Source organism: Atheta coriaria, unplaced genomic scaffold, assembly GCF_025399875.1.
Source record: "Atheta coriaria isolate IRGN ID8LTWV9N9 unplaced genomic scaffold, Caltech_Dcor_3.1 hic_scaffold_6_pilon, whole genome shotgun sequence".
Classification (NCBI taxonomy): Eukaryota; Metazoa; Arthropoda; class Insecta; order Coleoptera; family Staphylinidae; genus Dalotia; species Dalotia coriaria.
The window spans coordinates 5,877,673-5,904,204 of record NW_027045448.1 but is presented as its reverse complement, the minus strand read 5'-3'; the positions used below and the strand labels follow the sequence as shown (position 1 = coordinate 5,904,204).

General features: G+C 37.9%; 1 protein-coding gene across 5 annotated transcripts in view; it reads right to left on the bottom strand.

Annotated features, from left to right (window-relative positions):
- fz2 (frizzled 2) overlaps positions 1-26,532 on the bottom strand; it is a 48,039-nt gene that overhangs the window by 12,954 nt on the left and 8,553 nt on the right. For 2 of the 5 annotated variants that reach the window (XM_065304332.1, XM_065304331.1), the window contains exons 2-3: positions 13,641-13,741; positions 7,500-7,564 (exon numbers count right to left, since the gene is read on the bottom strand). The gene's annotated coding sequence lies outside the window, so the exon portion shown is untranslated. Of the gene's footprint in view, positions 1-466; positions 895-6,926; positions 7,446-7,499; positions 7,565-13,640; positions 13,742-26,532 lie in introns of those variants that run through there. The other 3 variants (XR_010548630.1, XM_065304334.1, XM_065304333.1) reach the window with 3 other exon arrangements.

The following is a 26,532-nucleotide window of genomic DNA, read 5'->3' as shown; positions in this document are numbered from 1 at the left end:
TTACTCTTTTTAATGTATTTTTACGTGATAAACGCATGTGTTGTGATTGGTTTTAATCTGTTTATGTGATTTTGTGTTCCGGCGCGCGTGCGGTGCAGTACATCTCAATAAATTACAGCCGGCAGCCGATAAAAACGGGAGAAAAGTCGATCGGAACATATTACGATCACGTCTGCAAGTTTTGCCGCGCCGGATCCAAGCCGAAACTGACGAGCGAGTCTATTTTTAAATAGTTTCCAATAATAATAACGTCCGAACGGGCGTTATTTGTTTCCTAACAAACACGCTATTAACCAAGTCCACTATTTCCACTATTTTAAACAAACGCCGCAAAACGCGTGCCGCTACATGCGCGCACACAAACTTTAAGTAAAGTTACAAGTTTAGTTAAGTAAACTTACAGCGTGTATCTTAATATACAGTCAAAGTACGCATACGTAAATTTAAGATGAGTAGTAAAACGAACCTTAAAAGTTTTATAAATCCTTAAAATTCACTCGATGATGGAATTGGCGGCATTCGGAGAATTTCGTATCCATCGCATGTGGTGAAAAACTTGGCACAATTGTGAACAATCACTCTGAGTTTATGAAACAATGTCGATTGTGTGCAAATTGAACACGCAGGTGATTTGAATCGTGCAAGATTGGCGAGTTTATCGTTAGATTTTTGATTATTGTCACTCACTGCGCGGTATGCAAAGCGTAGCAGCGCGCGCATCCGCACACCAACGTCACTAACAGCGAACTGAACGAACGAACAGAGCGCAAGGTGCAAGCAGCACGCGGACGCGACTCGGGTACTCGGATCGGTATGGCAACGAGACTCCCGAACTGCTGCTTACTCTGTCTAACTAAGCAGCGTGTGAGTATAAAGTGTGTGAGCAGTACGCACGGCTCGTTGGGTTCGTGCCGCTCGTTCAGCGGCGTTTCGCTTGTGCTCGGTGTGCTTGCGCGCCTGCCAGTTGTTATCCGCGCGCACGATCTCTGGCCGAGCCCGCACGAGAGCGCGCCGAGCGAGAATTTAGACTTGATTTATTGCATTACTACCACATCTACGCGCTCGCGCTGCTCGCCTCGTGTTTTCTTTTTGCGACGTCCGAGACGCGGAGTTTTCTTGCGTCGATTTCTTTACTCAGGGAGGATGCATGGGTTTTTACCGAAATACATCGAATGAACCGGACGGGGAAATTCGATTCCACGCACTTTCGTATTTTTATACGAATTTCAGACTAAATATATTTCAATCAAACAGTTATACGAGTATTCCATTCAGCCACGTACGTAACCATTATATTTTTATAATTTTAAAATATAATTTATTAAAATTACACTAATGCTCTATAAATCTCAATTAAGCAATTATCTAACCCAGGAAACTTCTTGGTAAACTTTATAACGTAATATTATAAAATTATAAATTCAAAAGTTATGCGTAAACATAAAAAATAATGAACTTGATAATTAGTTGGCGTGTTAATAAAATACGTGCAGAAAAGTATAATATTTAATTGTTTCATCGAGCGTTCAGATCGTATCAAGCACTCACATACGCTCGTTTATAAACAGGTAGGTACTTCTTGATGGTCGTGCAATTGCAAAATTATAAATTATGCGATTAAATATTAGGGCCGTAAATAAATTACGCGCTCTACGCTGTGATTTAATCGCTGCATCGCGTGAAGAATCCTTCGGCTTTGATTAATCAAGCGCGCGGAGCATCTGCAATTAAAATTAAACATCGCGCCGGCGAGCGCGTCAGCGACTCCCGACAAGTAATAAAATTCACAGCGCACAGGTATCTCTACTCGAAAGTGTTGCTTTTTGGATTTAATTTGCATCCAAACATGATTAAGGCTCGCATGTTTGATGCAAGTGCAGTACAACGGTCTAAAAACTAGCAGGGAACAAATTTTATGGCGATTATTAATTAATTGCTTGCCAACGCAGCGTGTTAGTGTAATAATTGTTTTATAAATCGTTAAGGTGTTAAATTGTATAGTCAATAATAGAAAAAGATTAAAATTTGCAGTTATATGTAAGTCTTACAAGACAAGTTTGAGAAAATTTCATTTTAATGGTCCATAATTTAAGAACTGACGACCGTTTATTAACAAATTTAATGTAGACAGTTGTAGATTTTAATAGTGTATGAATGAGCAAAGAATAGTTATTAAATAATACATGGTTTTTAAGTTATAAAATAAAACGTAGGACAAAACGTAGAATTTTTGTAGTTAAAATGGCAACGGTCTAAAACTGCTAGTAGACATGTTTTATAATGTTTTTTAATTGATAACTCAAAAACTAAAAGTGTTACAAGAATGAATCTTTCAGCATTCGATTGAGAATTAAATTGTTAACAAATGGTATAAAAATACTTTTGATTCAACCTTTGTGTCAAAAGTTATTCAGTAATTAGTATCATTTTTTATGAATTTGTAAACTTCGATTTTGTCGTTGAATAAGTATTAGAATTTTGCAAAAAAATTGTTCAGTCTCAAAATAATTGTAATTAGAATTTAATAAACTATTGATTAGTGAATGATTCATTGCAATACCGCATCTTATTTATAAATTATCAATGAATCAATGTTATCTGACACATTATGTTGCTTTTAGACCGCTATACTTAACTTACTCCCCATTTAGCACATACATACCAACATATAAAATAAGTAAGCCAAACATATTCAGCGAATTTGATTTCAAGATAGCAAAAAGCCGCAATAAAACCTAAAGTAAAAGATTGCAAAGCAAAGAAACTATCCGGGTAATTGGGAATTATGCATCCGACGCTGAAAGCTTTAAATATTTATAAGCGGCGTAAATGCATCAGCAGCCACACATAAAAACAGAGCGTCCGCCGCGGAATCGATGTGTTCATTAATTATAATAAATTGTTGTTAAGTGCCTCTCGGTTTTAGGTCCATTTATTTTAATTTCATTGCTAGACTCGATGGCCGCGAACACGTCGCCAGCAATTAAGCGCATTTGACGCGTGCAACAACGCCACTCGCACATCCTGCTTCTGGGAAACCGCAGAGAATCGAAAACAAATAAATTGTCACACGTACGGGTGGCTCGTCAAGCATTCGAGCAAATATTTGTCGATCGTGTAATAAATTCACGGACTCTTCCTCGAAACCTTGACGCCAAAAGCGAATTCGATGTCGCAATGTTGATGAAGTGGTTAACAATCCGTAAACAATAAAATAAAAAATAACAAAAAAGTCAGATAATCGTCGTGCGCACAACAACGACACCGGAATGTTAACTAAGTCATAACGCGCGAAGAAAACGACACATAAACGCATTTCGTATGTTGTTTTGTTGTCCGCTTGTGTTCCGTCCACTCTTTTTCTCTTCGACGCGCATCGGGTGGTTAGTGGTGGCACGATGTCCACGATATATTTTAATTTAATACTTTATGGCAGAGACGTGTCCGGACTGCATGGTGTGGTGCGACACCATCCGCTAAAGGCATGTTACAAGCGCAAGAAAGATGAACGCAGAGTTGCAGCGTCTTCGTGACGCTGAGTAATAAAGTGACACTTCAACTTTGAGAATCAGATAAGCAGGCGCGCAGAGAGCGACTGTCTGATTTTATGAAATATTAAGGTGGTGTTTGGACGTGGGACTACCAAACATTTATAAACGAACAACGAATGAGCCCAAACGGACACCCAGTTAGTGCTCAGTCATGGTGCAATTATACTGCAGCTACTTCATCAAACAGAAAATCATCTTCATCTTGATATTCTTGAAAAATATTAGATTTTAGGCAGTTACAAATTTCCGTAGGTGGTTAGCAACAAGAAAAATTTCAAACCCGTAGCATCTTGTTCTCTAGTTGTTGATTTAAATCGAAAAATCAGTCTACAGTGACAGATATCGACTATTTATTTATACAGATGTCTAACTTATTAATATCCACAAGCAGACGTTTATTTGTCATTCGGAGGCGATCAAACAAACAAATTGACATTGAGTTTTGGTTTTGGGCTGGGCTGTGAATTAAAATAACAAACTTGAAATTCGATATTGATTTAAAGTTGCTTAATATTTTCGTTATTTTATTACGAAAATAACACAAAGTGCTACAAAGGAGAAAGAGAGTTAAACAATTTTAAAATGTTTCAACAATGAAGATTAAATTCCATTTCTGACATCATACTGGTTTGTGAGGCAGAGCAATAAAAAACGTCAAAACAGCACCACTCGGGTATCGGAAAAAATGCAAATGTAATGTAAAACCGTCGCGTTGTCGCGTTTGTCGCCAGCGAGGAGCTTTCCTCTTTGTCCGATTCCCACGCAGCGATAATCGTTATGTTTATTAAAATTTATACACTCTGTGGTGTGCGGGAATTTATAGTCGAGACGCGCAGGACCGGTCGGTTCGTGGCGTTCTTCGATTTCAGAAACATGACTTGCAGCGTAAACACACGCACTAACTTATAAAATTTAATAACTGTATTATCTGCACCACACCACAACCAACATACACGAATGTGGGCTTGCGCTTAAGAACAAGTCATCATCAAGTCAATGCAAATTTGTCCGGTTGTGATACTTTGCAAGTGACACAAATCTAGTCGTAAAAATTTAATTTGAAATTTGAACTTGCTCTATTCATATACGTATTATGGTTATCAGATTAAAGTTGATCGCAGATCACAGGTGATATTTTAACGACATAACGACCCAATATTCTAGCGTCTAATACGGTCATCCGAAAGTTTCGCAATTGCAAATTCAGCTATGCAGTGAATTGAATGTTGGAATTTTCCAACAACACCAAGGGAGCTGTGGTTGTTTTCGTAGCGTATACTCTGTACATAAATATGCCTTCAACTTTCACGACTTCTTGCTTTTGGTTTGCTTTGACTCGGCTGACGTTTCCATTTACTGTGCGGCATGTTTGGAAAGCACATAAACTGCGATTTCATATTTATTTTGACTGGCATCACACGGTGACTAACTGCGCTTCACCTTCGCGCCTTCGCTGCCAACGAAACACACATCCTGCGCTTCTTTAGTGGCACCGGCCGTCGGACGGACCTGCCACGCCGTGTAATATTATATTGCCATTAATTTAACAGCGTGTGTCGCACACCGGCGTCGATGCTACGATCGGATTGTATCGGGTTACTGCTAGTTTTTCACCGGATGATTTTTATCACAATTTGACCTTCATATTATAAGAAAATTTACAGATTTTATATTTTCACATTGACCTAACGTCAAAACACAAGAATTAAAGTATAGAATTCTATACTCTTCAATAATACCCCATAACTTTTTGATTTTATAGGTTATATATGAAATCTCCCATTAATTCCTTTCGAAACAAAAAAGCTTTTGTCCCACACTCTCAAAACCTATAAAATTAATCTTAAAATTTATCACTGTTTTCTTTTTATAGTCACCCTAGGATGTTATTTGATACTTAAATTTAAAAAATAGTTATGAAATGTCTAAAAACTAACTTTGGACGCATTCTAAATTCACAGGATGAAAAAAGCGAAAAAAGCGCAATAAACGAACGCTGACATTTTGTCCGCATGGCAGCCGATGCGCAACATGGCGGCGAGCGCGACAGATTTATGAAAATTTATGGCGTCTTAAGTGAATAGTGAGTGGCGGAAGGTCGTTTCGTCGGAAAACGCTGTCGGGATTTTACGAGCCACCGACCCCTAGCATCGCCCGGGCGCGACCAGCCATCCCTCGGCCGACGGGGGGCTAGACGTTATTACACAATGACCCGCACGCAGATTTAACTTCATGGTGGCGCACACTAAACGGTGTACAAATTAATATCCACATTAGGCTACCGCGAAATTGCCATTTGCATCTAAGCGCATAATCCACACACAGAAAGCAATGAATGCAAATTTCAACTCTCTCCGGTACAATTCTTTTGCGTATTGTGTGGGAAATTATTAAAGTATAATCTCGAGTTAATGAGAAACTTGGCAGTTGACATGTCATTAACGCGTACCTAGACTTGTTAACGACGAGAATTATAATTTGCGTTGATTGTTCGCAGGTTTAACACACGACGAACACATGGGAAGTCAGAATTTAAGCTTAAACATAGATTATTTTGATTTAAAAATAAAACCAAAACATTTTTTCTCTGTATCGATACGGACACATTTTTCATCCCTTGAACAATTATTTTTTAAATACTAGACCACCATTGATGTCGCAACACCCCATGACATCCCTCTCGTTCACACATATTACCGAACACAATGACCGAGAAATCCATTCAATAAATACGACAATAGTTCTCGTTACACGTGAAAAATAAGCAATTGTTACGGACATTTAGGAGCGTAACCTGAAACTGTCCAAGGTGTGTGCAATGTGTGCACACACGAACGCTTTCGATTCGCAAGCGAGCAAATTTGGAGCATCGTTTGGAAACCACTTCGTTTTGCTTTCTATTCGAGCGGAATTGAATGGGCATCAAAAAAGAGAAGGAAAAAAAAACGCCACACGCTATTAAATTACATTAAAGTACTCCTTACTACACATCCAGTGTAACATTAAAATTGATAGAAATGGGAAGTAACGCGTGTTTTAGAAGTCAGTGTAATTAAAATGTTAAAAGCGACAAACGAGCAAAAAAAACGAACTTAATGATGCCTCGACTAAATGTAAAATAAAAAACGTCTCTTGACGCTCTATGAATGTGTCTTTATCTTCAATAAACACATAATACTAATTGCTATCGTGCGGTTTGTTTAACCTAGTATTCCTTGCGAATATGCGTCCCAACGAGATTAGAATTAAGAAAGTGTGTTAATGTCTAGAATTCCGGAATAAAATTACATGTGTGTTGAATGTGCAATTAAATTTTGAATTTGAATATTTTGAAAGTGAAATAATTTTAACATTTAGTAAAAAAATCAACACATGTACATATTGGTTATTTATATTTTCAAATGTTTTGACGTTGTGCGTTTGCCAAAAATTCTCCGTGACCAAGCGTTTCCTAGCGCTATAAATGCACCAACGTAAATAAATAAAAATATTTTACCCAAGCCTACCATTTGCGGCATTGTGCTCACAAAAATGTGACCTGCGACAATCGCAACAAAAGCTTTTGAGCACTGTTCCATTTTTCAATTTCCGTAAGAATAAAATTCTCGATTCTCATCTCTTGAAATTTTTCTTCTGTACTTAACAATTGTCAACAATCGTCTTCCGTTGCGCTGGGCCATTAAAATGTTTATTTACGTTTGGGGGCTAGCAGTGTACGCCATTTCGGTCAGTTTACCACCCAAAAACGACGCGTAATTTATGACTTTCCACGTTTTTTTTTTCAAACATGATTTATTGCATCTGTCAATACGTCAACTATCGGGGTGCGCGCAGGCGGTGTGCATACGGCGACCACAATTGACGACTCTATATCTAAAGAGCTTTTTCGACATCCTATGCCAACGAGGTGAGCGTAAAAGAATCGTGTAAACAGAAAAAAGCACTCACCAGCTGCTGGACGTTTTCGCGAAACTAGTTAGTTGCCTTTGACACGACGACGCTGCACCGGAAATCTGAAACAAAAAGAAATAAACGTCAGAAATTTGGTTTCATTGCGACGCGCGCCGATGGTGAAACCAAGTACTGAAAGTGGATATGACCAGACGACGAGCAAAACAAAAGAAAACGACGATGAAGAAAAAACTGTTTGTTTTTATGAAAAGCTCAAGCGTTATTGATGACATAACTCTCGAACACTCAAGTCCAGAGTGTCTTCCATAATTTGTCATTGTTGTGTCATTTTTTTCAATGCTGGCATTTGTTTAGTTGCTTTTTCAATTAAACGCTACGCTAACAAAGGTGAGCGAAGGTATAAAAGCTCAGGAATGGACTTAACACGCACAGAAATAACTCGATATAGCTGGTGTTGATTCTATCCGGCGATTGAATTCGATCCTGTTGGGTAGTTGGGTTGCTTAACGAGTTTAGTTGGTTTTTCTTCTTTTTGCTGGGCATGCCTTGTGGTTGTTAAAGCGTTCTTTACTGTTGTATGTGATGCGGACGGTCGATGCCACGCCGCACACACTATACAGGTGCCGTGGTGTAACAAACGATGAGACGACCCACCACTTCCAATTAAAGAATTGATTTATCGCGCATGATTTACAAGCCGTCCAAGCGTGGTCCAACGACGCGCAACGCTCGAATCGTTACACGCATCTCAAGGGAATATAATTGTTAAAATAAACAAATAATTTTACCAGCGGACATCATAAACAAGTTTATGAATTGGTATTTCTACATTACTCGCGGAGCAGAATTGAAGAGAAATTGAAACAAAAAGCAAATTAATTTTACCAAAGCGTATAAGGAATAGTAGCAAAACAATTATCACTTGAAGCTATGTCCTGGTACACTTTCAAGTTTCAAAGATTACTCGATCGAAGGCTTCAAACGAAAATTGCCAAAGTTTTTAACGCCAGCGTCTGATTGAGTTTGAAACAGGCAGGTACCTGTGCAGCGCAGCGTTTAGAAACAAAAAAAAACTGTAAACGTTTAAAGAACAAGAAACTTTTTGAAGTTGTGCGCGCCTGAAGTGGCGTTGAAAATCAGTAAATAAGCCATTAAGCGATTCTCAATGCGGTAGCCGGAACTTCACCCATTTAATGCTTCGGTGCTTAATTTACGTCGTTTAGGTGTAACCCAATTTCAACTTTTTCTACGGCGTACGCACCGCCTCAAAAAACTTGCTATCGAAATACTTAATATTCGTCGCGGACGGCGCAAATTGCGACTTTGTACCATCTTCGCCGAGCTTAAACATAATTGACAACGCCAATAAGTAACGCTAATTGCCAATTCACTTAATTATTTTCGCGTTTTGGCATTAACAACTTTTTAAACTGTAATTAGGTTTAATTTTCATCTCTCTGCTTGTTTTTGTAGAAAAGCTGAAATGTTTCGCCCGTTTTTGGAGTTTGACAGACTTTCTAAAAGCATAAAGTTGCTAAAGCAATTTACATTTAGTATGTATTTAGTAATGTCCATGAAATTGATAGAATTTAATAATAAAATTACTAAAAGATTTCTATTCATCGAACGCATACGGAAAACGTGTCATAATATTGTGTGATAAAATCGTGTGTGCAAGCGGCGAGTTGAAAAAAAATCATCAAACGCCATAAAACGTTCGAGTGTTAACTGGTGACCATAGCCATAAGGTTAAAACTAGATAAAACACAACACAAGCGTGATTTATGCATATTCAGAAATTTAAAAATTAAAATCCATTTCGCAAGCTAGTCGTTTGTTTGTTTTCTCTACGTGAATGTAAACAAGCATAAATTATAACTCAACTTTACATTGAATTCCAAAAGTTCTAAAAAGGTTATTCATTATTGCTTTGTTTCGACAACTTTTCACGTTAATATATTGTTAAAATTCGAAATAAATTACACTCGTAACTTATGAAACAAAAAAAAAACGAAAAATTTATTTTAAGCATTTCAAACCATAAAGAAAGTAGAAATCTTAATCTAAACTATTTAATCCTAATTAAATTAAATCTTTGCTATAAACTGCCCGAAAAGCTAGCAATCGAATTTCATGTCGTGTTAATTACGAACATCACGAAACTTCAATCTAGATCACAACATCCACGTCAATCAACACAAAGTTTAGTACTTTTTCACTCGAAATTCCAATAAATTCCATTACAACTATCAAGATACAAGGCCTAAAAAGAAACAAATATATTTTCACGCATGATTAGCATCCGTCGATGCCACCGTCGATTTATTTGCCTTTCTTTTATTCGAGTCGATTCGAGCGCCGTTTCATTTGTCGTGTCGCAACAAGCATACACGAGATTAACTGTCAGCCATCAGCTCACACCTCCGCAGTCGCCAGCAAACGAACACCTCGACAAACACAGCATACCAGCGAGTACACACCAGCAGGTCTTGTTTTGCTTTTACTCCGCGCAGGATGGTCCAGCGTAGATCTCAAAACGAGATCTTGATAAGTCGTTAAATAAATAAGCAACTTACGAAGTTGACACTCACCTCCACTTGCCTCAAAGTACAAATGCAAAGTAAGTACTTACCACGAGAGGCCAGATTCACGATCTTGTTTCTTAAATTACAAATATTTATTTCAATGCATAAATTATGTGCACTGTCAAGGATTTTATGTATTCTTGTTGGTTGGTTTTCTCTTGCGCGACGTGTAATAACCGTTCCCTGCATGGTTAACGTAAACTTTTCTTCAAATCTCATCGGAAAGACGTTATAAGTGCATCTGCACACTTTCTCGGTACTGCATTGTGATTGTAATTATGCGGGGTCATAATGAATGTGAATTGACGACGCTGGCGATGAGTAAATAACTTCTTTTATGCACAACAAGAAGAACACACACGCGTTGTGGTCTTTCCAGAAAATTATGATATCTACGACCTAAAGGTGTAAATCATTGTTGGAATAGGTGTTAGGAATCCTTTGGAATTCCTTCACCTTATCAGGTTTCGCACATGTGGTCATTGTTTAGCGAAAAGTATCGAGTTTCGCGCTGTACTGGACCGAAGAGCAAGTCACCGAGAATTTGATGTCAACTAAAGTAAGTGTGGTGGGTGATTCTGCGCTTGGCTGGCGGCCATTTTTATTCAAGATGATTTTAAACCGCTTAAATGCATTAAATAAGTCGAGGTGACATTTACAGCGTGCTTAAGATCCCACTCAATTTGTCTTTCAATAAAAAACAAAGCAGTCTAAATACCAAAACGTAACCTCAAAACATAAACATAACCTAACATGTAGTATTATAATTAATCAGAGATTTTTTTGTAGGTTAAGTGTCATATTCACATTTCGCTATCACAATCCGCACCGAATTCAAAAGATATTCATTTTTTAAATTTATGACATGTTGTAATTAATGACGGCTGCGATTCCGGCACCGAGTAAATATTATGTTTAAAAACGTCGAAATTGTGCAGTTGATTAATTAACGCCGGCCCCATATCATGCGGTTGGTCTGTGAAAGTGTCACGAGCATTATTACCCGCCTGCATCGCGATAACTCTTCGATGCGCCGCGCGAAACTTCAACTTCGTGTGTGTCGACAAAAAAAGCGGATAATTGATGAGCACGTGTATAAACGACGCTTGGTCGCCTCTCGCACCAATTTTAAATTGATGATCTTTCATTTATTCGTTCGCGCTTAATAAATTTCGGAATATTTACATCGCCAACACGTTGAAATTCATAATAAAAACTTTATTTCTCGATTGTTAGAGAATAGATTATGTATTTATGTTCTTGTACGTCATTGTTATATATTGTATCAATAATGGGTGATTTTACATTTAATGCCAGTGTAATTGAATTAAATGACAACAATCTGCAACACCATCGAGGTATTTTTATACGAAATTAAGTGCACGTTGTAAATTCTAGGCATTTTATTATTTTTGGCTCGTGTGTGGGCATTTAACGGCGTGTTCGCTCGTTGGTTTAAATCATATTTATTATTGCCCGGTTATAGAGTGGAGTGGAGTGATATTACAAAACGCATAATTGTCTCACACAATGGCGCAAAAGTTTCGTTGTACGTTGATTTATCATGTTTCAAGTATATAGGCACTGCATTTCCATTCGGAATTAAACCACCAGGATGGTATAAAACTTTCTTAGCGATTTATTAACTTTACTAGACGAAAATCTAAATGTAAATCTCAATAAAAGTTACATTTATCAAATCGTTCAAGCGCAAAAAGTTCAACATGCTCACGTCACTTGCAGCGCACGAAACTTCAACTTGTAAGATTACCGCAGTTAATATTGATTGAAACGAACTGCCCACACGTCCAACTAAAACAACTTTCAGTGCCAAAAAGTTATAAAAAAACATTAAATGCGATTCGGTGATGATTAAAATCCGAATTGAACTTCGACGCGCGATTTAATTATGAATTTTTCTGCAAAATCTGCAAAGTTGAACACAAGAAGTGTGTGAAAACGTCAGCTAAAACTTCCGCTCATTAAAAACGTGTCGGAAAATGTCTAAAACGTCTGTTCGTTTCAAAATATTACAATTCCACGTCATTTCAACTCTTTACACATTTAAATATTACAACATAAATATACTTTTTATTGCGGAATGCACTTTTTATTCGACTCGCAAATAACTCAGCTGTTATTGTGAGCAAATAGTGAATTTATAGCCGTCGCTTGTTGGGCGTTTTAAAATTGATTTGCAAGCGACAAGCAAGCGCAAAATGATAATAACAATAATATCGTGGCGCCAACTGACAGCATTATTTAGAATATGCAAGCAATTATATCGGCGCACTTGCGCATAGAGATAGAATTGTGCGAGAGTATAATGTGTGCAAACTCGACGCAAACTTACTTCAATTGACATTCCATGCATTCAACACGGAATAAAACGAATCGATGTCGATAAATGCATGTGCAACAAACAATTACTTGCGTATTCTATAACCGCATCGAGAATTGCATCCGTTTTAATACGAATCTAATGTCTGAAGAGTTTAGCATATTAAAAAACGATTCGTTTACATCTTCATAAACAAATAATAATAATAATAATAAACATTTGGTTACAGACATTCAATTTAAAATTTTTCTTTACTGCCGTGACAGTAAAGCGGCATTTTGCATTTTCTAAACATCAGGCCGACCTACTTTTCACTTTAAACATAAAATTTAATAAAATTTTAAATAATTACGGTGCTAGCACCATCAAAAACAATAATTACTCCTAATTGCAAGTGATTACCTGCAGTGTTTTTATTAAAACGCACAAAGAAGAAGCAATAAATCATTTCGTAGCTGTCAACGACGATCATTGCCTTAAACTATTATCTACTACTAAAACTATCTGTCGAAGAGTTCTTGCACATCAATCAGACAATTTCCAAACGGAAACCTAATTATGCAAATATACGTCTTTGGTGCATCCACACGAACCCTAAATTTCTCTCGTAACTCCTCAGAAGCTGCGTTAGTTTCAGTTGTTAATCAATTATCGCCTAAAACTCTAGCGATTTTCGAGCGTAGAGCTTTCAAAGTCCGGTTCAAATGGACATTTAATAAGATCACACGTAGTAATATACAGTATGTTTAATAATATATCAGATTATAAAATTTTAAAGCAAATTAATTGTTTTAAACGGGTTTAGTACAAAGTTTAAATTAATTAATTTTGTCAAAATGTCAGAATTGTATAGAATTTAAGAGTTTTTGTTGTTTAGAGAGGACGAACTGTAAATTTGCGTAACAAAAGTAAAGTCCTGACTGGAATGACTGGAAGGGTTCATTATTGGCATCTATCAGCCGTCCCTTTGCAGCCACAACCGCCGCCCGCAATAATGTGACACCCTCTGCCACCGCCGGAACGCCGTAAGGCCCCAGCATTAATGCAAATGATGAATTGCTCGCAACAGAATTATACACGCTTTGTCCGCGCAGTTGCAGGAAACCGGGAGGAGTGAGTGGAATGCTCGCAGGGAATTGATTTTTTATATATTTAAAATAGGTGGTTTTGCCACCCTGTGTGTGGCTGCCACTCACGCATTCACTGCATTTGCACAAATTTGAATTGTAAATCGGCGAAAAATTAACTCACCAGTTTTTTCGTCACTTTGGAGGGTGAGTGTAAAAAGTAAGAACCGTTTAAGTGGTTTTTACGTTATCCCGGAAAGCGCTAATGATGATGCTTCACTCTGCCTGCAACAAATTAACACATCGATTATTATTTCAAGAGATATAATCGACCCAAATACGATTATGTATTTAGTGAATGTATGTAAATGTAGGGCTGGAGGAAGACTCACAGTGATATTAATTGCGTAGTAAGCGAACAATAACTTCCTTACAATCGGGCCGTGAGTATATGGAGCAATCGTAATGTGGCCTCGTTCGAAATAATGCAAAGCCATTTATGCAAATGGCAAATGTAACAAATGCAACACACAAAGTTATGACAAACGTTAACATTTGAAAATCGTAAATTTCTATGCTTTAACATTTAAACTTTTTACAAAACGTTGAATATTTTTCAAATGCAGACAAAGAAGATTAAAACATGTAATTATGTTGGTAATTATTAGAAGTTATGGATTGGTATTTAAATAATTAGAAAGATTTTCGCTTTAATATTTTATTTAACTTGGCTGCACCGAAAAGAATACCGCTCTTTTACAAGTTCTTAATCGAACTAACTTAAAACGTTGCAAAAACTTAAAGCCAAACCTTTGACTCATTCGTACAATAATGCTCCTATTGTATACCACACATTAAGACTTTATCTTTATACAATAATAAAAGTATTGGATAGCCCTGATTAATTTTGTTATTTTGCCGGTGTTATAACGACGCATATTCCAACAGTAATATATAATGTGCATTTGAGTAATAATTTAATTTATTTAACCTCGAGCAAGAGAAATGTGAAATGTGAAAACAGTTTAGTCGTGTGTAAGTAAATCAAGCATGGCCTGCAGATGTTAATCAAGAAGCACATAAAATTCAGTTTCTCATTTAATTTAATTTGGCAATGTTATTATCGTATAATAATCACATTAACAACACCTCGGGGCCTTGTTCTTGTTCGCGCTGCTTGCGCCTGCACGACTCTCGCGAGCACTAATTTTAAATTTATTATTATGTACCTACATATCTACTCACAGCACACTCTCTTCCCAAATACTAATAAGATATCTTAAGAATCCATTTAAACACGCGGTGTATACGTATTTATATTTACAATAAGTGAAAACTAGTGCAATAATAATCACGTCGTACGTTTATGTTATAACGATGCGTGCGATGCGTGATTACAATTTGACATGGGATGATACATCGTTTCGTTTGATCTGCGCCCGCCCGAATGCCTAACAATTTCGTTTCCAGCCATGGGTTCGGCTCGAATATGTGTGTTGGACTTGGAAAGTGTGTCTTGTTCACGTATGAAATGAGATGCTCAAGATTGCGCTGCCACAGCAGGCACCAAGCTGCTTACGAAGAGAAAAAAGAACGAAAAAGAAAAACACCGACTATTCAATCATACTCGTTGTTTTTTTTTTCAGCTCTCTCAAGGTGGAATATAAATGCATCCAACCTAAACAAACATTTGACTAATACCTTATAGGTATATAATCAAGATGACCGACAATGATGATGATGACGAGTATGGACTGGAGCTTTAAATATTTATAGACACCGGTTTATTCGAGCAATATAATTATTACAAGCAGAAAATTTTATAAATTTAATTAGAACGCAATAATCGTTGCAGGATGTGGAAAATATAGCAAATTGTTTATTTCTGATAAATAAAATAAACGGCGAGAATGAAACATTTATCAAGCACCCGATTGACCTCCGAGATTAGTAGTGTTTATAGAATAAATCATGAATGGCAATAAATTAATGCGCGCGCAAAGTTTGCAAAACAAATTGATTACGCATTTCGCATACGACCTGATTTAACACATTAAAAATCTAAAAATACGCTGTTTATTTAACAAATTTTATCTCAAGATGAAATTTCCGTGATTCACTGACAGATTTATCCCTTAAAAATGTAACCTTCCCATGACTGCGACTCTTGAATGACGTGTTTACTTAATATCTTCAAGTTTGAAGCGTCTGATGACTGTCAAATGTCTGATTTCGAGTGTTTTTTTGTACCCAGTCATTATTTAAATATCGAACACGATTTTTATGCATCTCATGTTTATACAAATAAATAAACATGCACAGCACGGATAATTTCCAGACACGAATGCACATAGTTTGATACCTTGAGAACCCCCGCAATATTCCCAACCATTCCGAAGCTCTTGTCAACTAAATAAACGTCGACTTATCGTCTCTATCGTCATAGGTTTGTCGTTTTCGTTCGTTTTCAGTTGATAACGACAGGCGATAAACAGTCTGGGCCTCTTTTCATTTCCTTTCGGTATAGAATCGAATATTCAAGAGATAGGCGCAGGCGATAAGCGAGTTGGGTAAGAGTGAAACATGGCCATAATGGCAATATGAATGACTGCACAATGCTAATGCCTATGTCTTCGGATTGACAAAGATCACCCAACGGAGAGTGTTTCGTGTGACGCCAGTGCCACTTCATGGTGGCAAATAGTTTCGCTTTTTTGTTCGGTTTATTCTGCTTCAGTAAACCGGTATGAATCAGAACTTTGCAAAAAAGACAAGAAAACCTACATCGAACTAAATTTAGTCGGAATATTCGCCATGCAAGTATCTACTAGTCGTATACACGTCAACTTGGTACTAATGTCACCACCAGCTGAAACAGCAGATAAATTTGTTCGAAATAGTTAATCCCACATTAATGAAATACTGCACAACCGACAGATCGTAAATTTAAATAAAGCGATTTGATTCTTATAGATTTAACGATCGAAAGCAATCATACTTCACACAAACACACTTTGAGTGTGTATTTTTATACCTTCGAGGATCTTTTACCTAGTGTGACCTTAGTAACCCATGAATCGCCATCGCCGTGTTTGTATTCCGCTGGTACCGTACACAAGTCTTCATGAGTTCATGCAAAGCGCATATAAAGTATTTCCATCACGTTTACGCGCGCTGCCATGTCGCGACGCTAACGCGAACACACGGCGGTCATCAATCATGTATTTATTATTATCTAACTTCGACCCTGCCGTCGTTTTGTTGTCCCCGTGGTGCGCTGCAACAACATTTTCGAATCTGATATCCCCGCTGCTGGAGAACAACAAGTTTTATTTATGCCCTGTGACAAAAATCGATGCTTTATTGTTTTGACCTTAAGCGCATTTATCTTAAACGAAAAGCCATTTATCACGAGCCTTTAATTGAATAATAAGATAAGTGTACGTACCGAACAGCCATGAACACGGAAAGAACTTAGATGGAATATAATTGAATTTTGTTGTAAAACCGCAAAATATTTTGCGGAATTTGTCACCGGAGACATTTCGCAGATGTGTGTTTGAATAAGAGGCTTTTCTTCGCAAATGAAAATCCAATACCAGTGTATATTCACAGCCTGCAGATTGCTACAAAGCGATAAATATTGTAGACTGGAAACTCTAATCCGCTTTACATGGCAGACCGCAGAAGAATTACCCGAATTACAGGTAAACGGCATTTGGACACCTTCAGGGCAATCATTTCAAAATTCCCCGTCACGTCAAAACAACCTGGGAGCGATGCAATGCGTCGCAAGGCGACACGTAGATTGTAATCCGATTATTTATCAATAATGGAACTCGCGCGACTCAAATATCCTTGGAGGCAACTAAAGAACATTATGATAATGAGATGGCAGTTGGTGATTATGATTTTATGCAACCAAATTGATTCTCAATCTGATTTTAATGACGTTGACATTAATATAAAGCATAAGTCTTTAGAGGTTAAGTTGACATGTTACTATTTATTGACGCTTGATAATTTTATATCCCAAAGCCGTGCCTGTCAGATGTTTCCTAACATTCATTCTCAACTGACCTTAACGACTCTGCCAATAAAGCAATTACGAGCGTTAAATTAACAATTAACAAAAAAGTAAATTAAATGCCTGGCGCCTGCTGTGTCTATGACACTCGCAGGCTGGGTTCACGTATGTTACAATCTACGCACGCTGACACAAAACGAAGAAAACTAAATTGATTTAATTAAAACGCCTGATGCATTTCGCTCGCGTTCATGACAGCTTCGTCTCGTTCGACTCGGGCGAAACGGACAATAAGATAAATCACAATTAAGTTGTGTGTTGTGTCGTTTTACTTTGTGCTCTCGCTGTCGCTGGCGCAATTTTTGTTAGATGCTCAATCACATTGTACTTTTCCCATTTGGCCTACAAACACACACGTTCGCATTTCGCGAAAATACAAGAAACGAAAATAAGTAAACACAAAACGACACTATTCGTATACTTATACACGCCTTGTTTATGCGAAAATGGCAAATTCGTTTTCATCTTGATGCGGTTAGAGTCACAGTTTCTAATCTAGCGACAACCTACACTATTATCTGATTATTTACTCCCGTGCGTGTTGCCAAACAAACAGCAATGTAGTCTTTTCCAGGTCAAAACCGGATGTCTGTCACGGGTGCGATTAAACACAAATCGGTCTCTGGGGTTTTAAATAAGCATCAAACCAAGCAGTGATCATGATCACATGAGCAAATAGAAGCAGTGCTGCGCATGAAGAAGCCATTACGGTTGCAATAATTTCTAATTCAAGACGGAAATAAGAAATAATCATTACTGAAACTGGGTTTTCTGCTGTTCTATTTACTGCAAATGCAATTTCTTGCGTTTTTCACGTGGATTAGTATCCCTTAATGAATATCCAAAGTTAATCCGCTTATACGACGACATTGAAGGGTTTTCATGCCCTCTTTATGGCACAAGCTCAACGGATTTCGTCCGGTGACCTTTTTTGGATTTACTCGCAGCTTCATTTTGCTCAGATGGACAAAGCAGCAAGATTGAACGGGCTTCGATTTTATCATAACATTATGTCCGTCGTAACCCCTGTCAATGCGGGACAAATTCCAAAAAAACGAACGAAATTGATGACTTCTTTTTCTCTGTGCGCGGATATTCTGGCGCGGGTAACTAGGCGCCTCTTTTAGAACCAAAGCAGCTTGTGGAAGCTACGAAGTTGTGAAGCTCAAGTCGCAGCGCAGGTCTATTCAAAGATAAAATGGGGCTCCTTGGGATGACGTTGACAAAGCGACCAGAACGACGGAAATTAAGACGAATTAGTCTGCGATGCTCGTTTGCAATGGCATCGAACTTCGGGGCCTAACAAGATGCAAGACGCTCACATAAACATACAATACGCACCAACGCACTTCTCTCTTGGCTATAGTGCCTGCGCACAACTTGAAGATGGGCAAAGTTTGCGGTGTCAGAATGCCAGAGTTTTGGTTAATAGCTCGACATACGCCACGCAGGAAATTACGCGCGTTTGCGGACGATTTACGAATGTTAATGGCTCGACTAAACACAGTTAACACGTTCAAAAAGTGCCAAAAACTATCGCAACATATTCAAACGCTTTAAACATCAAAAATTTCAAAGAAAAAACAACAAAAACCTCAAAAAAAATCGATACACTTTCCACAAAAAGAGCACAGCATATGCTCGATTGGAATTTGTGATACCAAAACCGTAAAATAAAACAAAGAGCTACCGAGATTAAATACCAACGCGATGGAAACGAATGTCAACCGTTTGTGGAAATGAAAGCGCTTCTAAATCAAATGGCAAGCTGAAAAAGTTCACTTCACATTGGCCCGTGCTCGAAATGTTCGAAGATAGATAAAGGGATGGCGATTCCCAACCATCCGTAGAAATTCGAGGGGACCGAAATTCCAATTAAAACTACACCCTCCGCCCACAGTCGCTTTCATTAAATCGCACTCAATGTGGAATATTTAAATGTCACCTCAGTGTCTTACCACCATTTATAGTTGAGTGAAAGAAGCTGCCTAGTTTATACACCTCAAACTAAGTCATTATTATGACTTCTAAATGTAAATCTAATTTAAGATTTCTATTTTTACATGATATTTGTTATCCTAGCTGTTGAATTGACGAATATTAGATGTAGGTGGCTAAGTAAAACACGCACATCAAATTGAAATTGTTGTTTTTCTATTTCAGCCGTAGCTGAGAAAAGTTATCAGCCGGCGAGCTGAATGCAAAATATTCCCGATCATTTTTTGCGGCGCACAGAAGGAAGTCTGTTGGGGTTGTCGCTGGTTGCTGGAGGGCGGCCGAAAGCTGTATAAGCTACGAGCTTCCCGAGTCTGCGTGTGCATTGAATACTAAAAACATTCGACGTTTCTGTTTTGGGCGTGCACAAAGATTGCTATTTTCCACAATCCCAACTCGCAACTTTTTCTTCCCATCTTCCGTCTTTTCCTACACAACACACATTTTGCGTCTACTTGAAATTTATTCCACGTTATGATGTTCTGTCCGCGACACGACGCGACAAAACTATCGCTGCGCAAATTCCCAACCCGCGCGCGAAGTAATTGAAAACGCATGACCTATAAAAAGCGGTGCATGTGCGAAAACCGCGAGCACACACAACACCGGTTTTTCTCATTACACTTTTTGCTCTGTGCTTATTACAGCCTAAGTACACAACCTGGTGTAATGCAATACTTTTGTGGTCGCGACTTTTTTTTTCTAGCGCGAGAGGCGTGAAGCTGTGCCACGCACTCTTGAATCCACAGTCTCGTATTACGTTACACGTGTGTGTCCACGTATTTAATGTGAGCAGTAAATTAATACTGCAATTTACTAGGTACGGCTTATTATAACAAAAACATACAACGCCATCTGTGACCTAGAAGTTAAAAAATGTCTAAAAGCATTTTTATGCAGCCACACATACACAAAAAATATTTTCCTATTGTATGAAACTAATAAAACTTTCCCAATATGTATATTGATGCTGTCTGAATTCGATACATCTCTATAAAAAACCACTCCGTTCCGGAAACGACGAAATAGGAAATACATCTACCGATATAAAAACTTTATTAACTTCCTAACACAATAAACTGTTATGAACACTTCAACTTCAGCTTTCCCAGCGAAATAAACCCAAACACAATATTTTTATACATCCACATTTGATAGTACAAGTAGTAGCATAGCCTAAGATAGCATAGCATCATCGTTCGATCCGCCTCTTATAGAAACCAAATAAAAGTAATATAATTTACGACGCACGACTTTATTATTTATGGCGGCGACGAGCATTGTCGCCATAAAAACGTTTTTCAATTAAACTTCAATTGATCGCGCTCGTTTGTCACGTTTATCAGGCGTAATCAACATTTTAATTTCCCCATCACTATCAGCTTCTGAACGTGCGTACACATCAATTAAAATTTAATGCAAGCAAACACAAACTCAAACTCAAACTGGTTGTTGTGTTGCGTTATATATTTATAAGCTGCTGATGAAGTTTTAACAAGGAAGATTTTTTAGTAATGATAATGCGGAGCAATTATAGCATGAAACGAGAAGCGCATTAAAATGCATAGCGCACGATGTGACAACGTTAACGATGTCTTACAAGAATTTAACTAGCGCGTGTTGAAAGCGTCGAGACGTCATATTTAATAAGCGAGCTATGCTCACACACTTCAAGTAGAACATGCCCGAGTGGCGCTCGCGACAATTAATCACCTTTGCAAACTTAATCCGAAGCAAGAAACTGCGAAATATGTTGTTATATTGACGAAATAATAAATGAGCTAAAATAACCTTAAAAATTATCAATTCAAGCGCCATCTGTTTAATTATATTGAATTTTTTTAAGTTAAATTGCTGTCAAAATAATGACATGTTAAGTTAACACAACAAAAAGTCTTTAAAATGTTTGGAATGCAACGTAAAATTTCTAAACAACTGTAAACACACGTTGCGATATGTTGAAATCTCGTTACCACGTTAGCGTTTGATTTATGTCCATTCAGCGCAGCGCGCTCGAATTTTAATCTTAAAATTGTTTCGAATAAACGTATCAGTGCGCGCGCGCGCGCGTGCATTAAAAAGGAAATGCACTTATTTTCCTAACAGTTAAGCGCAAACGCTTAAGTGCGTTTACGTTGATAGCTTTCTCTTTGACAAATCCATATCTTAATGCTAATTTTCCATTCGCTGCGAAAATGTAAGCCTTTCAGCTAAAACCATACATATTTTGATTTATTACACAAAGCATATTCACACTTTTTGTTTGCACTTGATGTGCACTGCGCATACCGCTCGATCTTAAACTTGTCGTTTTTCTGAGTTCTCGCCCGGCTGCAGCGCCGCGCGTCGAGACGAAAGATTGATAGACACGCTGGATTAAAACATCTGTTCCGTCGTTTCGTTCATCATTTCCCTTTCACGCCACGGAGTGCTACGCAAGCACTAAAACAACTCTCGCTTCAGTGCAGCTCGGTTCACATTTCGGCGTTAAAAATTTGTTTAATTGCGTTTATCATCGCTGAAACGAGAAACGACGACCGCCGCGTTGAAACTCAATACACTTGACGATTTTATTTGATGAATATATTGCTATATATTGAATCTATTTTCGGGCGGGTTTTAGAGCTCGTCAGGCGATTTGCCCGCGAACGTGTTTCATTTTATATGCGCTCGCGTCTCGATTACGATTCGCTGCAACTGCAATGGTTACGATTCTAGGAGCGTAAAAATTCTAAGCGACTGAGTGAATCATCGAATAGGAGAAGTTTGTGGTTGGGCGATGGTGCGCGTAGAATATTTTTATTACCGCAGACGAATTACATTTACAGGGTTGTAGTAACTAAATAATTTTTTGGTATGTTATATGTCCAGAACAACGGTCCAAACTTCAAATCAATTATTTTTATGTTTTTAGCAATTTTTCTTTAAAAAAATAAATTTAAGACAACCCTGAACATTTACATGAAGGACAAAATGCAGACGTTGCTATTGCGCGATGACAGATTTATGTGTTTATCGAAAACACAGGCGCAGACTTGAACTCACATAAACAAATAATCGTTATTTTAAAATAAAACCTTCCCTGGTTGCTTTGTCCAAAGTTAGTTTTAAATATTACCTACGTTTTCATCCAGAAGTTAATTAATAAAATTAAGCCATCAAAATCGATAATATGAAGTGTTAGGGGTTGGTCCTAGCATTGATATGCGTGGCTCGTCACCCTTGTTAGAATATAGGGAACGCCGAATGCAATTTTTTCCATTTTCCCTGCACACTTGGAGGAATAACCTCTCCTCGGTTTTCGCATTGGGGTGGTTCGCCCGACGAGTCCAAGTGAAGCGTGGAGTGCGGTAACGTTTTGTCGTCGAAGTGTAGAATATGCGAATAGAGCCGTACAGGTTTTTGAGGGTGGACGGGCGCATAAAAGCATTACACGCTCTTATTTTCGTTGCACGCAAATGCGGGGTCTGCGAAGAAATGGGGCCTGTCAGTCATCGCTCCTTGGAGGATCAAACGCGCCCGGTTTGCATCTCAATGTCTTGTTGCGCACAAAAGCTCGTCGCTTTACCGCGACACCCTCTTATGACGCCTAATAACAATGCGAATTTAATCGAACGTGAGCTGCGGTGCGTTTAATCTCTAAAATTTATTTGTTGTTGAACCAAATATTTCGATGTTGAGAAATGTTATATTTTGATGTTTTAATTTGACAATTTGAAGATGTGTGTAATTAGAAGCCGCTTGATGAGATAAACGAATGGGTGTATACGAGCGTTTATTTAAAAACATTTCGTGGCGTGTTGGAAACGAATTTTTCGTCTCGACAAGAAACGCGAAGCGTGAGCCGCATCTGCGCTGGAATTTCACGGCACATAAATAATGCTGTATCAGTTGGTGTGTCGCATGTGAGAAATACTCATCCATCATCTGCAAACTTCATCCATTTCATCTTTTACAAACCTAACACCTTAACAAGAATTCAGGGAAGCTGCATTTTTTCAAACAATTAAATAGCAATTTTAAAATTCATATTTTTAAATATGAAAATTTTAATAAAAATTTGTGATGTAAAAGTTCGTAAAAGTCTTGATAAATAGCAAATTTTGTTGAAGAAATATATTCGACACATAAGCGCTGTGCACGTTTCCGGGTCGACACCATTTTTCCTCGGAATGGTTTTTGGTACACATCTACGCTACCTGCCTAGGTATTTTCCGTATAAACGAAACCAACAGGAAGTTATCTATTTCAGGAAGTTATATCTACACATCTATCTTACGTATACAAGCCACGTTCACCTCAGCCACCTGAAAAGTTGAAGCTGAAAGTTCTCCGAGTACCTACTTTATGAATTAGATAGATTAAAGTAAGCTCGGTATTTTTATTTCACAACATTCTTGTACCCTACTTTTGTTTGCATCGTATATTTATTTAAGTAAGAATGAAAATACGAAAAGAAAATTACCTTTTGAACTTTTACTATTCAATAAAATTGATTTCCGGTTTGTTTTATTCTGCGCTGCTCAAATAAAGTTTGGGTTTATTTAAGAAGCAATGAAATAGATGAATGGGGGTGCGTGGATGGTTTTTATTACGACCGTCCAGACTAATATAAAATTTCTGTTAATAACGACGATATAAATGCGATTGATTGCGCTGCATTTACATCGCGAATTTACACAGCGCCGGAAACTCATTTGCATACGTGTCTAGACAGTGGATTCGAGGGGTTTAAGTACAACTGCGTATACAGAGTGATTATTACTTAACATAACACTGAAAGTTTAAAATGAAGAGTATGAATTTTTATTTTTTGCAGGAAAAAAATCGCTTTTAGTTTAAAAGATATTCACAATCAAAAAACGTCGATAAAAATTATCAAGCACTCTTAAATTTCCAATTTAACTAGCTTATTCGATAGAGAATTTTCCGTAGATTAAGACCCTGCGATTCGTTCCTTTCTACCTCTTTTAGTTTACGAGATATTCGCAATTGTAAAAAATCAAAGTTTGAAAAATTTTAATTCTTAGCATTTTTAATCACATTTTTCGCACTTTTACCCTGCGATATATAATTATTTCGTATACTAATCTAATAGAGAATTTTTCAATCCTTCATAATCTGCAATTCTTTGTATTCTAGCGCTTTTAGTTTAGAAGATATTCACTATAAAAAAAACCGTCGAAAAAATTATCAAGATTTTTTAATTTTGTCGCAGTACAAGTCGTTATAGCATTTCCTAACAATCCATCTTTTACACAACAATAAATTTGACGATCGGGTCATTCGATAAAAATCGCTCGCGTTCAGGAATTCGCCATTAAAGTCACGTAATAAAAATACGCTCGCGAATTCCTTCCGATCTCGTCGCCGCCTCACGCTGTCAATGCGTCGGCAATGGGAACTGGAGCAGTGCTCTCATCCTTTATCGGCTCTTCCCATCCCCGGCGCTAGACTATTCTCCTTCTTTGTAGTCGCGCCTTCGCCTACGCCGAAGCAGCGTCGCGACGCCGAGATACACACGCGCAAATCTCCGTGGTGCCAATACCGACTGATGTTGAATTGCATGGAGGAGGCGCGCTTTTTTGCGCGTCGCGCGCGGAAAAAAACGCCTTTGAACTTTTGCGCGACGCGCACAAAAGTGAGCCACTTAAAAAGCTCTCCTCCGCCTTTAGTGCAGCGCCGCCTTGCGGCATTCATTTCGCGAACAAGAGCGAAATGTAAAAAAGTGTGTTATACGACTTTGCATCCGCCGCCGCCGCTGTGCGACGAGTAGTACTGAGAGGCGCGCGGATTTTTCAAACGTGATTTTTTCAAACACCTTTGTGAGCGCATCTTGCATAGATTTCCTGATGACAGTCGAGCCTACTAGAGCTACTAAAACTTTGCTTTTTACTCAAAGCAAAGAGAACTAATTTCGATTATAAGTATACCACAAACCACAACGTCACATTCATTTTCTCATTTTTTTCTTTTCTACATTTAAAAAGGAAACTTAGGTTAGGTATCATTACCTCAAAATATAGGTTAGGTTAGGTTATGTTAAAAATAAGTGAAAGCATTTAGCCACACCGAAACTAATGACTGCACTCATTGGCTGCAGTCTAGCCGCAGCTATAAAACATAATTAAACTTCTTAAACGCGCGAATTTATCACGGAAGAGCGCTCGGTCCTCATCTACGCGCTTTTAAAAGCCGCCCGAAACCAGCGACGTACCCCGGAAATGTTTAATTTGAATCGTAATTGACGTATAAATCTTAAGATTCCTCGAATTATGATAATAATGTCCCCATTACAAGCACACAATAAATTCTAGACTTAAGCACCGAAATAACACAACAACGTTTTCGTCGTGTCTCGTGTGCAATTTCACCTTGTTCTGCGCTTTTTTGTTGCGCTCTCTATTGCCGGTCTTATTATAGATGCATTCAGATCAAAAGCCGATGCGGCACTGCACAAGCAAATCTGATTAACATTTAATTGCGCTACCGTTTCATCAGTCAACAATCACCGACGCAGTGTGGATGGGGATTCATGATCTCCATTACACCGCCAGTGTGCCTGGCATTCAGGACTGGATGGCTGGCGTATTGGTCGCCCGGCTGGTGCAATCAACTGCGACTTCAATGAGCGAACAAATGCAAATTTGTTGCCGCTCGATGTTTGGTTAATTACGTATGCACGTACCACCTACGACGAGCTGCAACTAGTCTGATGGAGAGTAGCTCTATTCATGAAATTCTACCAGGCGCATCCACCATTTAAATTTATTTTGTGAAAACACATGTATGCAATGTTTTATGTAGCAAAATCTATTTATTCAACAATTGTGCATGAATTGGATTTGTTTCTGAATGAATCGTTATAGTTTTGTACGTTTTTTTTGCTAAAATTTGTAGTTATTTAATAATTACGCAATAATTTATTATCTTACATTAATAATTTCATAATCAACTAACTATTAAATTAGAAATATAATTTTAAACAAAGATT